We start from the raw sequence: 12,554 nt of genomic DNA on the forward strand, positions 1-12,554 counted from the left end.
CGCAGTGTATTCCCACAATTCAATGCCTGTCGATTGAGAACGTACTCAGATTAAGGAGAGATGATCGATAAGGTATAGTAAATATTCAACGGTGCAATTTTTTTCTCGGCTATAGAATTTCAAAAAGCACTAGCCCCTCAGATAATCTTCCATCCTGTTAAATGCCGTTTGATTTGATCATAATTATAGGTTGTGATATTTTCGTAAATCATTCATGTCAAACATATGATATGATAGTGGTCTGCCTCCCTGGGGCCGGGATCCAGGATGTCGCTGGTCGACTCCCAGAAATCCTGAGGGGGGAGGGAGAGGAGCCAGAAGTAGCGGTACATATCGGTACCGCTGATGTGGGAATGAAGGGGGAAGGGGTCATATAAATCATTGAAACCCTACAGTACAGAAAGAGGCCATTCGGCCCATCGGGTCTGCACCTACCACAATCCCACCCAGGCCCTACCCCCATATCCCTACATATTTGCCCACTAATCCCTCTAACCTACACATCTCGGGACACTAAGGGCAATTTTTAGCATGGCCAATCAACCTAACCACACATCTTTGGACTGTGGGAGGAAACCGGAGCTCCCGGAGGAAACCCACGCAGACACGAGGAGAATGCGCAAACTCCACACAGACAGTGACCCAAGCCGGGTATCGAACCCAGATCCCTGGAGCTGTGAAGCAGCAGTGCTAACCATTGTGCTACCGTGCCGCCCCTGCCGGCCGTGTCATGGAAAGATAGTATAGGGAATTAGGGAGACAGCTGAGAAGGAGGAAAGAAAAGGTAGTAATCTCAGGATTGCTGCCTGTGCTACGGGACGGTGAGGGTAGAAATTGAGTGAGGTGGAGGATGAATGTGTGGCTGAGGGACAGGTGCAGGGGGCAGGGATTCAGGTTCCTGGACCATTGGGAACTCTTTCGGGGCAGGTGTGACCTGGACACACAAAACGGGTGGCACTTGCATCCCAGGGGGACCAATATCCTGGCAGGAAGGTTGGCTAAGGCTTGTGGGGAGAGTTTAAACTAGATAGGTTGTGGGGAGGAGATCGAGACGAGGTGACTGGGAGCGAGGAAGTTAGCTCGCAAACAGAGAAGGGTTATAGACAGTGCAAGAGGGAGGATGGACGGGGGAGAGAGAAGGGGAGAGCTCAGACCAAAGGATTGAGATGTGTTTACTTTAATGCCAGGAGTATAGTGAATAAAGGGGATGAGCTTAGAGCGTGGATCGATGCCTGGAAGTGTGATGTGGTGGCCATTACGGAGACTTGGATGTCTCAGGGACAGGACTGGATACTCCAGGTGCCGGGATTCAGAAGTTTTAGGAAGGACAGGGAGGGAAGCAAGAGAGGGGTGGAGCAGCACTGCTGATCGGGGACAGTGTCCCAGCTGTAGAGAAGGTGTATGCTGTGGAGGGATTGTCTATAGAGTCTCTGTGGGTGGAAGTTCGGAGTGGGAAGGGATCGATTACTTTGCTGGGAGTTTTCTATAGGCCTCCCGATAGTAACAGGGAGGTGGAGGAGCAGATAGGGAAACAGTTCCTGGAGAGTTGCAATAATAGCAGAGTTGTTGTGATGGGAGACTTTAATTTCCCAAACATAGATTGGAATATCCCTAGGGTAAGGGGATTGGATGGGGAAGAGTTCGTTAGGTGTGTTCAGGAGTGTTTCCTGACACAGCATGTGGGCAAGCCTACAAGAGGAGAGGCTGTACTTGATCTGATGCTGCCCAATGAACCTGGACAGGTGTCAGATCTCTCAGTGGGAGAGCATCTTGGGCATAGCGATCATAACTATATCTCCTTTATGCTTGCATTGGGAAAAGAGAGGATCAGGCAAGCTAGGAAAGTGTTTATGGAGTAAGGGGAAATATGAAGACATAAGGCAGCAAATTAGAGGAGTAAATTGGAAGGAGGTATTCTCGGGGAAATGTACTGAAGAGAGCTGGTAGTTTTTCAAGGAATGTCTGTCGAGAGTTCTACAGGATAACGTTCCGAACAGACAGGGAGGAGTTGGTAGGTTAAAGGAACCGTGGTGCACGAAAGCTGTGCGGGACCTAGTCGAGAAGAAAAGGAAAGCGCACAAAAGGTTCAGGGAGCTTGGCGAAGATCGGGATCAAGATGAGTGTACGGCTTGTAGGAAGGGACTAAAGAAGGAAATTACGGGAGCCAGAAGGGGTCACGAGAAGTTCTTGGCAGATAGGATTAAGGAAAACCCTAAGGCGTTCTATAAATATGTGAAGAGTAAAAGGATGAGACGTGAAGGAATAGGGCCTATAAAAGGTGAAGGCGGGAAAATCTGTACGGAACCAGTAGAAATGGCAGAGGTGCTTAATGATTATTTTGCCTCGGTTTTCACAGATGAGAAGGACATGGGTGGATGTACTGTCGGCTTGCGGTGGACTGAAAAGATTGAGTATGTGGACTTTAACAAAGAGGTTGTGCTGGAATCTTTGAATGGCATCAAGATAGATAAGTCACCTGGTCCGGATGGGATGTGCCCCAGTTTACTGTGGGAGGCGAGGGAAGAGATCGCAGAGCCTCGGGCGATGATCTTTGCATTCGTCGGTGGAGATGGGAGAGAGGTGCCGGAGGATTGGAGGATTGCGGATGTTGTTCCTATTTTCAAGAAGGGGAATAGGGATAGCCCAGGAAATTACCGACCCGTGAGTCTAACCTCAGTGGTTGGTAAGCTGATGGAGAAGATCCCGAGGGACAAGATTTATGAGCATTTAGAGAGGTTTAGTATGCTCAAGAATACTCAGCATGGCTTTGTCAAAGGCAGATCGTGCCTTACGAGCCTGGTGGAGTTCTTCGAAAATGTGGCTAAACACATTGACGAAGGGAAAGCGGTAGATGTGGTTTATATGGATTTTAGCAAAGCGTTCGATAAGGTCCCCCATGCAAGGCTTCTAGAAAAAGTGAGAGGGCATGGGACCCAAGGGGCGGCTGCCCTGTGGATCCAGAACTGGCTTGCCCAAAGGAGGCAGAGAGTAGGTATAGATGGGTCTTTTTCTAAATGAAGGTCGGTCACCAGTGGTGTGCCCCAGGGATCTGTTCTGGGACCCTTGCTGTTTGTCATTTTCATAAATGACCTGGCTGAGGAAGTGGAGGGATGGGTTGGTAAGTTTGCCGACGACACGAAGGTTGGTGGGGTTGTGGATAGTCTGGAGGGATGTCAGAAGTTACAGAGGGACACAGATAGGATGCAAGACTGGGCGGAGAAGTGGCAGATGGACTTCAACCCAGATAAATGCGTAGTGGTCCATTTTGGCAGGCCAAATGGGATGAAGGAGTACAATATAAAGGGAAAGACTCTTAGTACTGTTGAGGATCAGAACCTACCTTGGGGTCCGGGTCCATAGGACTCTGAAATCGACCCGCAGGTGGAGGAGGTGGTTAAGAAGGCGTATGGTGTGCTGGCCTTTATCAATCGAGGGATTGAGTTTAGGAGTCCGGGGATAATGATGCAGCTATATAAGACCCTCGTCAGACCCCACTTGGAGTACTGTGCTCAGTTCTGGTCGCCTCATTACAGGAAGGATGTGGAAAAGATTGAAAGGGTGCAGAGGAGATTTACAACGATGTTGCCTGGATTGAGTGGCATGCCTTATGAGGATAGGCTGAGGGAGCTCGCTCTTTTTTCGTTGGAGAGACGTAGGATGAGAGGAGACCTAATCGAGGTATATAAGATGTTGAGAGGCATAGATCGGGTGGACTCTCAGAGGCTTTTGCCCAGTGTGGGAATGGCTGCTACGAGAGGACACAGGTTTATGGTGCTGGAGGGTCGGTACAGGAGAAATGTTGGGGGAAGTTTTTCACACAGAGGGTGGTGGGCGAGTGGAATCGGCTGCCGTCAGTGGTGGTGGAGGCAAACTCAATAGGGTATTTTAAGAGACTCCTGGATGAGTACATGGAACTTAATAGGATGGAGGGTTATAGATAGGACTAAAAGGTAGGGATATGTTCGGCACAACTTGTGGGGCCGAAGGGCCTGTTTTGTGCTGTAGTTTTCTATGCTTCTATACTGGTTAATACCTTCGTGCAAATCAATCATTTTTTTTTACAATTCCTTTATCAGTGGGCAATTCAGTCAGACAAAACGATTACAATGTTGACAACGCAAGAGCTGTCGACAGTGCACTTAACCATTTGAGGATTGGGAGATACCAAAGGGTAAAAAATCGAGACTCTCGCTAAATAGCTGGGACAAAATAAATGAAATGTTGCATCGTTGAGCTTGGAATGGATTCCTTCCTCCGTTTGAGCACAAATCACTTGATAAGAGTTCCATCCTATTTTTGAACGAGGAATTGAGTTCCATAGTGATTTCTGCAATTGCAATATTCATGAGAAATTTCCAGGAGAACTCACAAGTTCCGTGATCATAAAACATTTGTTTTATTTTAAGTTGGCGCGCTCAGGAACTGCCATGGATTCCTTTGTCGTTGATACGTTCGAGGTCACTGTTGGAATCCATCAGTGTTCATTTGTGATGACTCAATTATAAATGTGTTATCTTTATAGGAATATATTATACTCACTTGGGAGTGGGGGGACTAAGATAAAATAAAATGGGAAATTAACACTTACATAAACCATGTCATAGAAATCGTAGGAACCCTACAGTACAGAAAGAGGCCACTCGGCTCATCGAGTCTGCACCGACCACAATCCCAACCAGGCCCGACCCCCACATCCCTGCGTATTTTACCGGCTAATCCACGCATCCCAGGAAATTAAGGGGCAATTTTTTAGCATGGTTAATCAAGCAAACCCGCACATTTTTGGACTGCAGGAAGAAACCATAGCACCCCGAGAAAACCCACGCAGATACGAGGAAAATGTGCAAACTCCACACAAACAGTGACCCAAACCGAGAATTGAACCCAGTTCCCTGGAGCTGTGAAGCAGCAGTGCGAACCACTGTGCTACCGTGCCGCCCATGGGAGATCACCGAGAAATTTGCACATCAAATGTACCCACTTTCATATTATCAGAAATAAAACCGGACCACAATGGAAAACGGTTGCAGGTTTAGATTTTCAAGTAGGTTTTGCTAAATTTGATTTTGTGACATCTTCATTTTTCCAGCTTATCTCAGAATTAGTCTCCATGGTTATTTCGCCACATTCTTCAGTACTTCTCTGGATTTGCTCTAGGTTGCTGTATATATGATGTGGAGATGCCGGCATTGGACTGGGGTAAACACAATAAGAAGTCTCGCAACACCAGGTTAAAGTTCAACAGGTTTATTTGGTAGCAAAAGCCACGAGCGTTCGGAGCGCTCACTGCCCCTTCGCAGTTCAATCCGGAGGAGCGAACATCTTTACACAAAAGCTACTCCCGGACAATGCTTGGACCTTAAGTTAAATGTTCGATGCCACTGAATGAGTTACCCAGGCCCAATTGCACGGATGTCTCATTGCTGCTGTCGTCACTGTCTGATGCGAGACATCACAGTGTTTCCTCACCTGACGAAGGGGCAGCGAGCGCTCCGAACGCGAGTGGCCTTTGCGAAAAAAATAAACCTGTGGACTTTAACCTATTGTTGTGAGACTTCTTGCTGTATATATACATGGGTTTTGAAAGTAACTCAACAACTTCAAGAAAGCCCCGATTTCAGTGCCAATGGATGCAGGATTTGTGCGGTCCCCTCGATAATAAATGCTGCTTGACAGTTTGGTAGTTGCGAAACTCACAGCATATGTCAACCAGATTATTATAAAAGTGAGCGATCTTGTGAATAATAAAATGATGGATTTCCTTCGGTTCTCCGTCTCGTTGTGATCTTCACTCCGCTGTCCCTGGAGTTTTGTTCGGCCTCGATTGGCCACTAAATGTCTCGGACAGTTAAAATATTAAACAAGACGATTAGAGAAAAGGGAAGCCAAAGGTCCCAACGCTGTGAAACCAGCTAGCTGGCGATGAAGAGGAAAAAACCAAACTCGTCCGGCAGCCCCAGTGCATATTATTTATTAATTATTTGCTGAGGAACATATGCGAACAAAACTAGAATGTGTTTTTAATAAAACCGGCACCGATACGATTGTTGCAACAGCGATTGCAGCTTTTTTGGTGCAAAACTTAATTTTAAGATTCTGACAGAAGATTGCTACAAATCGGTCAAATGTGAAGGAGACTGAACGAAACAGAAAAATCTAGGTTGACAACAGTCATATATAGAATGGCCCTGCACACAGGAGTTTGGGACAACAATGAAAGTGGAAAGTGTTAACTGAAAATATAATATAACATTACATTGATAAAAATGACCTGGAGATCTGCTGTCGCCATAGCCAGCATGTAAACAAAGATGCGTTTTGAAAGGCCACAATTTCCTCTGGAATGTATCACAATTGTCATTAGGTTTGCTGTAGGAGGTAGAAAGAATGAGAGAAGGTAAATAACAATTCCATGTCTGTTGAAAATAGACATGGAGATAATTGTAGTAACCAGTTAAATTCCATCCATTTAATTATCAAAATTGGAAGGCCTGGGCCACAAATGTGAGCACCATTGTGCTGCATTGATTATGCTGTCTGCTTCACCAAGGCAGCGGGAAATGTGGACGGAGTCAATGCAATGGAAGCTGGTTTGGGTGATGGACTGGGCTACTTTCACAACGCCTTGCACTTTCCTGCAGTCTTGGATGGAGCAGGAGCCGTACCAATCTGTGATACATCCGGAAAGGATACTTTCTATTGGTCATTTATAAAAAATAGAGTTGGAGTGGACAGGCCCAATTTCCTTAGCGTCCCGTGAACACAAAGGAGTTGATGGGCTCTCTTAACCATAGTGGTGGTGTGAAGGGACCTGGACAAGCTTTTGGTGATCTGGACAGCAAGAAACCTGAAGTTTCCGACCATTACCATTGTATCCCCATTGATGTAGGCAGAGGCATGTCTTCCAGAGAAGCAGTTTTTCTTTGTGGAGGCTCACCTTCGATCCTTGGAAATTCTGATGCATGGTTTGTTGAGCATTCTATTAATCAAGAAGACATTGCCAGACGAGGATGGTCCATGAGCTGATGCCCGCAGGCGGATGTCGAGTTGCTGTGAGATTCTTAGCTGAGTTTGACAACTGGCTACTATACTTTCATAACCTCGATGTGAGCACTGGGTGTCTTCAGTTCCATGAAGGATATTTCATTCCGTTTTTGAAGTCCATGTTCGGCTGGTGATCTTGGCCAATGATTTTGCGTTGTCTTGATCTCAATGCTTGTGGGTGCCGGCCGACCGTGGTGTATGTTCCTCGCCCACCAGGGGCCTAGGGTGTGGCTAACGTGGGCCCTGGAATGATGTCATGACAGCAGAGTGGAGATTTCAGTGAGGTTCTCGTTGATTCCTGGATGTTCCTCACTGATATTTATTTTTCTGTAGAATCCCTACAGTACAGAAGGAGGCCATTCGGTCCAATGAGTCGGCACCTACCACAATCCTCCCCAGTCCCTAATCCTGTAACCCCAAATATTTACCCTGCTAATTTCCCTGACACTCGGGTCAATTTAGCATGGCCAATTAAACTAACTCGCACATTTTGGACTGTGGGAGGAAACCGGAGCACCTGGAAGAAACCCACGCAGACACGGGGAGAATGTGCAATCTGTGTCACCGTGCCGCCAAGTATCATTATGGTTGCGGCCTTTTCCAACTTCTTGGGCGGATTATCATCCTGCAGTTCAGCTGTAATCAGAACATGATGCCCTTGTGACACTCATGATTATGTGATGTTGTCTTTTATCTTGATAAGTGTATGCATTGCGCACTGATTTTGTCCTGGACCAGAACCCCAAGGTATATTATGAGGACAGTCCAGACGCCAGCATTTGTTTTCAATTTTGACGTAAATGTGAGCACAGCATGCTTCACTCCAGGAGGAAATCCACTGACAAATTAGAGATATTTATATCAAAATAATTGTTATTCATAACACAGTTTAAATAAAGTTCTAACAAAGGGAGACAGTTCAACCATTAAAAATCAACAATATTTAAAAATGAAAAGAAACAACTTAAATTTTTCACTTGTTACTGTTCAGTTCCAAATCACCAACACTGTCTTACAGATGAACAACCACACTTTCGATACAGTTAGCAATCATAAATGTACTCGCTAAAGCGCGTGTAGACAGACTTGAAGTGTCACAAAAAGTTTTTGAGTTTCAGGGCAACTTGTGGACCTTTAACACCAGCCACAACTGAAAAAAACCTCTAAACTGAAACTAAACTAGCAGAAAATCCCTGCTGACAGACATTGCGCCTCCCACCACATGATCACTTGACCCTGCCAATCAACCTAAGACCACGTTTCATTCCTTCAATCGAAGGAACGGTCAGAGTTCCATTTATAAGCAAACACTGCGTGGTTAAAAAGAAACAGTATCCTGCACTCACAGCATCTTAGTTGCTTTCCTCCCATACATATCGACTACTTGCACAATATGCATTCCTGTTAACATTATATGTATCAATGGCCCGCTATCATCACAGCATAGATGGTTGGTATTTTCCTCTTTTCCCCTTGGCTGTTACACTGTTATCCTGTAAATTTTGCATGGCTATCTTTCATATCCTTGCTGATATGTCTTCCTCTGGGTGATCCGCCAATGGGAGGAGAGGGACTTGCGTTCGCTGGCCGCGGGCCCTTTTCTTGATTTCTTAGTCTCGGCAAGCACTCTGGGTAGTTTGTATGTCCAAAATTTCATGCGATACATATTTATTCTTAAGTGTGCTGTATTTCTTCCATTTGCACAGAATAAGTCTCACCGATAAAAAAAAGAATTGCGACACAGCAGGGTAGTACTTGGACGGATAGATCTCGTATTGTTAAAATGGCCTTAAATCATCATTTTAGCTGAAGAAAGCCCATTTGAACTATTTGTGTATTTTCTTTGCATTTTCTCAGTAATTCTGCCTCTCAGAAATTCTAAACCTATCCAATGGTGGTGTATGCAAGCAAGCAGGAGTGGTCTGGACATTTCTTGCCCTTGTCACATGTGGTTGGTGGGAGTATGGGGAGATTTGTGCTGGTGTTCACCCGATCATGATTCATAGATCTTTGACTTTCAAGTATACTTGTGCTGGACCTCTGAGAGAGGGGTATCGTTTTCGTACTGGGATCCCCTTGGTGCAAATGGAAAGCAACATTTAGGGGTATCCCCTGTCTCGGTACTGCCTTCCAGTCTGCCTTGTCCCGAGAGACTTGGTTTTAATTTTATTGCCCCATGAAAGAGTCTGCACAATCGTGTCATGTTTTTGTGGCCACATCATGTTGCCCTGACCCACCGCACACTTTTTTCAGTTATCCTCGCAACATCCGTACTAAAGAAAGCGCGGCCAAAAAGGCAGGGACTGTGATCACTGACTCCTTGAATTATTTATATTAATCTATGCTTTGCTTCTCCATGCATTTATGTGAAATTATGATCGTTCGGGACTTTGCTAAGTCATGGCAACTATGCACTATAAAATGCTGGAAACATCTTCCCTTGTCCAGGAAGTGGTATGAGCAAATAAACAGTTAACATCGATTAACACCAAATGCTTACAATGACTCACCGGGAAGACCGACAGCTGTGAGAATCAAGTTGTAAATCTCTTTCACCAACAGTGTAACTGGTTTCCCCATTTTCTGTGAGAAAGGATGACTTTTGAAGGAGCTGAAAGAGTCTGACTGGCGCATGGATGAAGTATTGGAAGGGAATCTATATTTATACTCATATGAAAGCTCCAGGGAGTCCAACAGATGTAATCGTCAGTGACATTATTTGCAATCATAGAATCTCTACAGTGCAGAAGGAGGCTATTCAGCCCATCGAGGCTGCACCGACCTCAATTCACCCAGGCAGTATTCCCGTAACCCCACATATTTACCCTCCTAATCCCGTAACAGTGGAGTCAATTTAGCATGGTCAATCAACCTAACCCGTACATCTTTGGACTGTGGGAGTTAACCGGTGCACCCCACGGAAATCCACGCAGACACGGGGAGAATGTGCAAACAGCCTATCGAGGCTGCACCGACAACAATCCCACCCAGGCCCTATTCCCGTCACCCCACATGCTTAACCTGCTAATGCCCTAACAGTAGAGCCAATTTAGCATGACCAGTCAACCGAACTCGCACATCATTGGACTGTGGGAAGGAACTGGAGCACCCGGAGGATACCCACGCATGGAGAATGTGCAAACTCCACATCGATAGTGACCCGAGGCCGGAATTGATCCTGAGTCCCTGGCGCTGTGAGGCAGCAATGCTAACCACTGTGCCACCCAAATCATTTAACAAATACACTTTTCTGATACATCAGAACACTGTCCCTTTCTTTCCCCACAACACATCACCATACCATTTCAATTTTGTCGAAGCTAAATTCTTTCAAGTGTCTATAATCTTAACTGACCAGAAATTGGTTCCTGACCTTCTTCATTCTCGTCACCTCACACATTCACATCAGCATCCGAAACCATTAATATCCTGTCCTTGTCGTTTCTTCTTGCCATTGCTTAACTTTCTGCGGGAGATGACGATGTTGACTCATAGATGTCAGGTAGAATTTTCCTTCCAATTTCAATAATGTATTTGTATTGCAAAAGAATCCACTGCAGTTGTTCAAATTAAATACACTAGCCAGAGCATATCCATGGCTTGCATTCAATGTCCTTGCTTCCAAGTTTTAACAGTCCACATTCTATATAATTGCAACAATTCGCTTCCTCTTTCGCTTGACAAATAATATTTTACGTTCATCCTCCCTCTTAGGGCTCTGACAGAGATTACAAGCACTGTCCATCCGGTCTACTGACAGACATACACCTTTCATCCAATGTTATTCTTCCAAGTTATTCTTCAGTTCTCTGGACATTCAGCCATCCTTACTACAATACTCAAAGTCACCTGCAACATTATTGACCATGGCACTTCCTAAGCATTTTCTTAGTTAGAATAGCAATGGCAATTCGGAATATTAGGGAACTCAAAGCTGATCCCTGGTGCAATTCAAGTTTGACATCGAAACACTCCCCTGCACTTTTTTTGTATTCTTGACTGGCGCCTGCTTGTCCTTGTGCATGTCTTGTCACACTCGTGGACACCAAGAGTTTTACAAATGTCTTCGCTAAATTCCTAGCTGAATATAATTTTCACGCTGTACTTTTCTTCCAGATATTTCTGCATGGCTACTCTCAAAACAAAATGTCATCGGTGATACGTCTGACTGGCACGAATCCGAAGCGGCTTTCATGCATTTCCATTATTTTACTCAGGCCTTGGTGCGTTACTTTTTCCATATATTGAAGGTATGTGGTGGGAGTTTAATTCATCGTTTTTGTTGCGGTTTTCAATGTCACCTTTTCCTTTGAATATTGGAGCAAAATTATTTGACTTGGATTAAATGTATTTCCCTTACCAATGTGGGTAACGTTTTCGCGATTAGGACTGCTTGCTGAGCTAGATGGCTCTATACATCGTCTGGTATCTCAACCGGTTCCTCTACGTCACCATTTTTCATTCATTCCACTGTGGCTGACTTGATTTACTACCCGATTCTCACAGTTGGTCTTGGCGGTGACTTATTGTGTTAATTGTATTCCCGTCATTTACTGCTCCCTCTTCAGTCTTTATTTTTGGGTGTTCGACATTTATAACCTGGTTAGATATTGACCTCACTTCTTTCATTACATCCTTCATGCCGAAGGATTGTAGAGCTGCATCCTTCACCAGCTGGATCACTCTCCAACTTTTCTAAATCTATCTCCAACTACTATTCTCAATATGGCTTTCTGTCACTCTTTGGTTTCGAGACTTTTATATGTTTCATCCAAAGCCTTTCTCTGCAGACGTTTTATTTTATTCTGTTTTTTAGTCAATTTCAGAATCTTCTTTGAAAGAGACTGTTTCCAATTCTTAAACGGGATCGTCTTATAATTGACTGTACTTTCTTTATTTTTTTATTGCACCACCATTTTCCCAGGTTAAGACTCCCTGAACATCGTTCACGACGTTTCTTCACGAGTGTTTTCCAATCAAATCTGCCACGCAGTTCCACCAGTCCTCCAAGGTGTTTCTTGTATCTTATTGAAGTCTCTTACCTGTCTCAGCATTTGCTCCCTGAATTTCGCTTTTCACTTTTGGCTCTTTTAGTTTGCATTCCGATGCTCTGAGAACCAGATGATATGTCCTCTGACGTTTTATTTGCAATCTGCTCTGCCACTGGCAGTCTGTGTTGGATGGCCATTGTCGTGCATGGAAACGTTTTTCAATTATTCGTCGCATTTTTACGCATAACTTGATATAATCCAACTGTGTGTCTCTGCCACCACTATTGTAGTTAAAGCTCGTTTCTGAGTTTTCTGTATTATGTTTATTATCAACTCATGCTGTGATCTCTCCAAACCCACGATCTTGGATGTACCTTAATTTGCTTCTCCAAATCTGTGTCCAGCATGGATAATTCAGTGCACTCTCTCATTTCCTTATCTATGAACGGTACGATTTGTCTGTATAACATGCAAGGAACGCTACATTTAACTAATACTAAACTATACTAATACGTGTGA

This window comes from Mustelus asterias, unplaced genomic scaffold, assembly GCF_964213995.1.
Source record: "Mustelus asterias unplaced genomic scaffold, sMusAst1.hap1.1 HAP1_SCAFFOLD_71, whole genome shotgun sequence".
NCBI classification, from domain to species: Eukaryota; Metazoa; Chordata; class Chondrichthyes; order Carcharhiniformes; family Triakidae; genus Mustelus; species Mustelus asterias.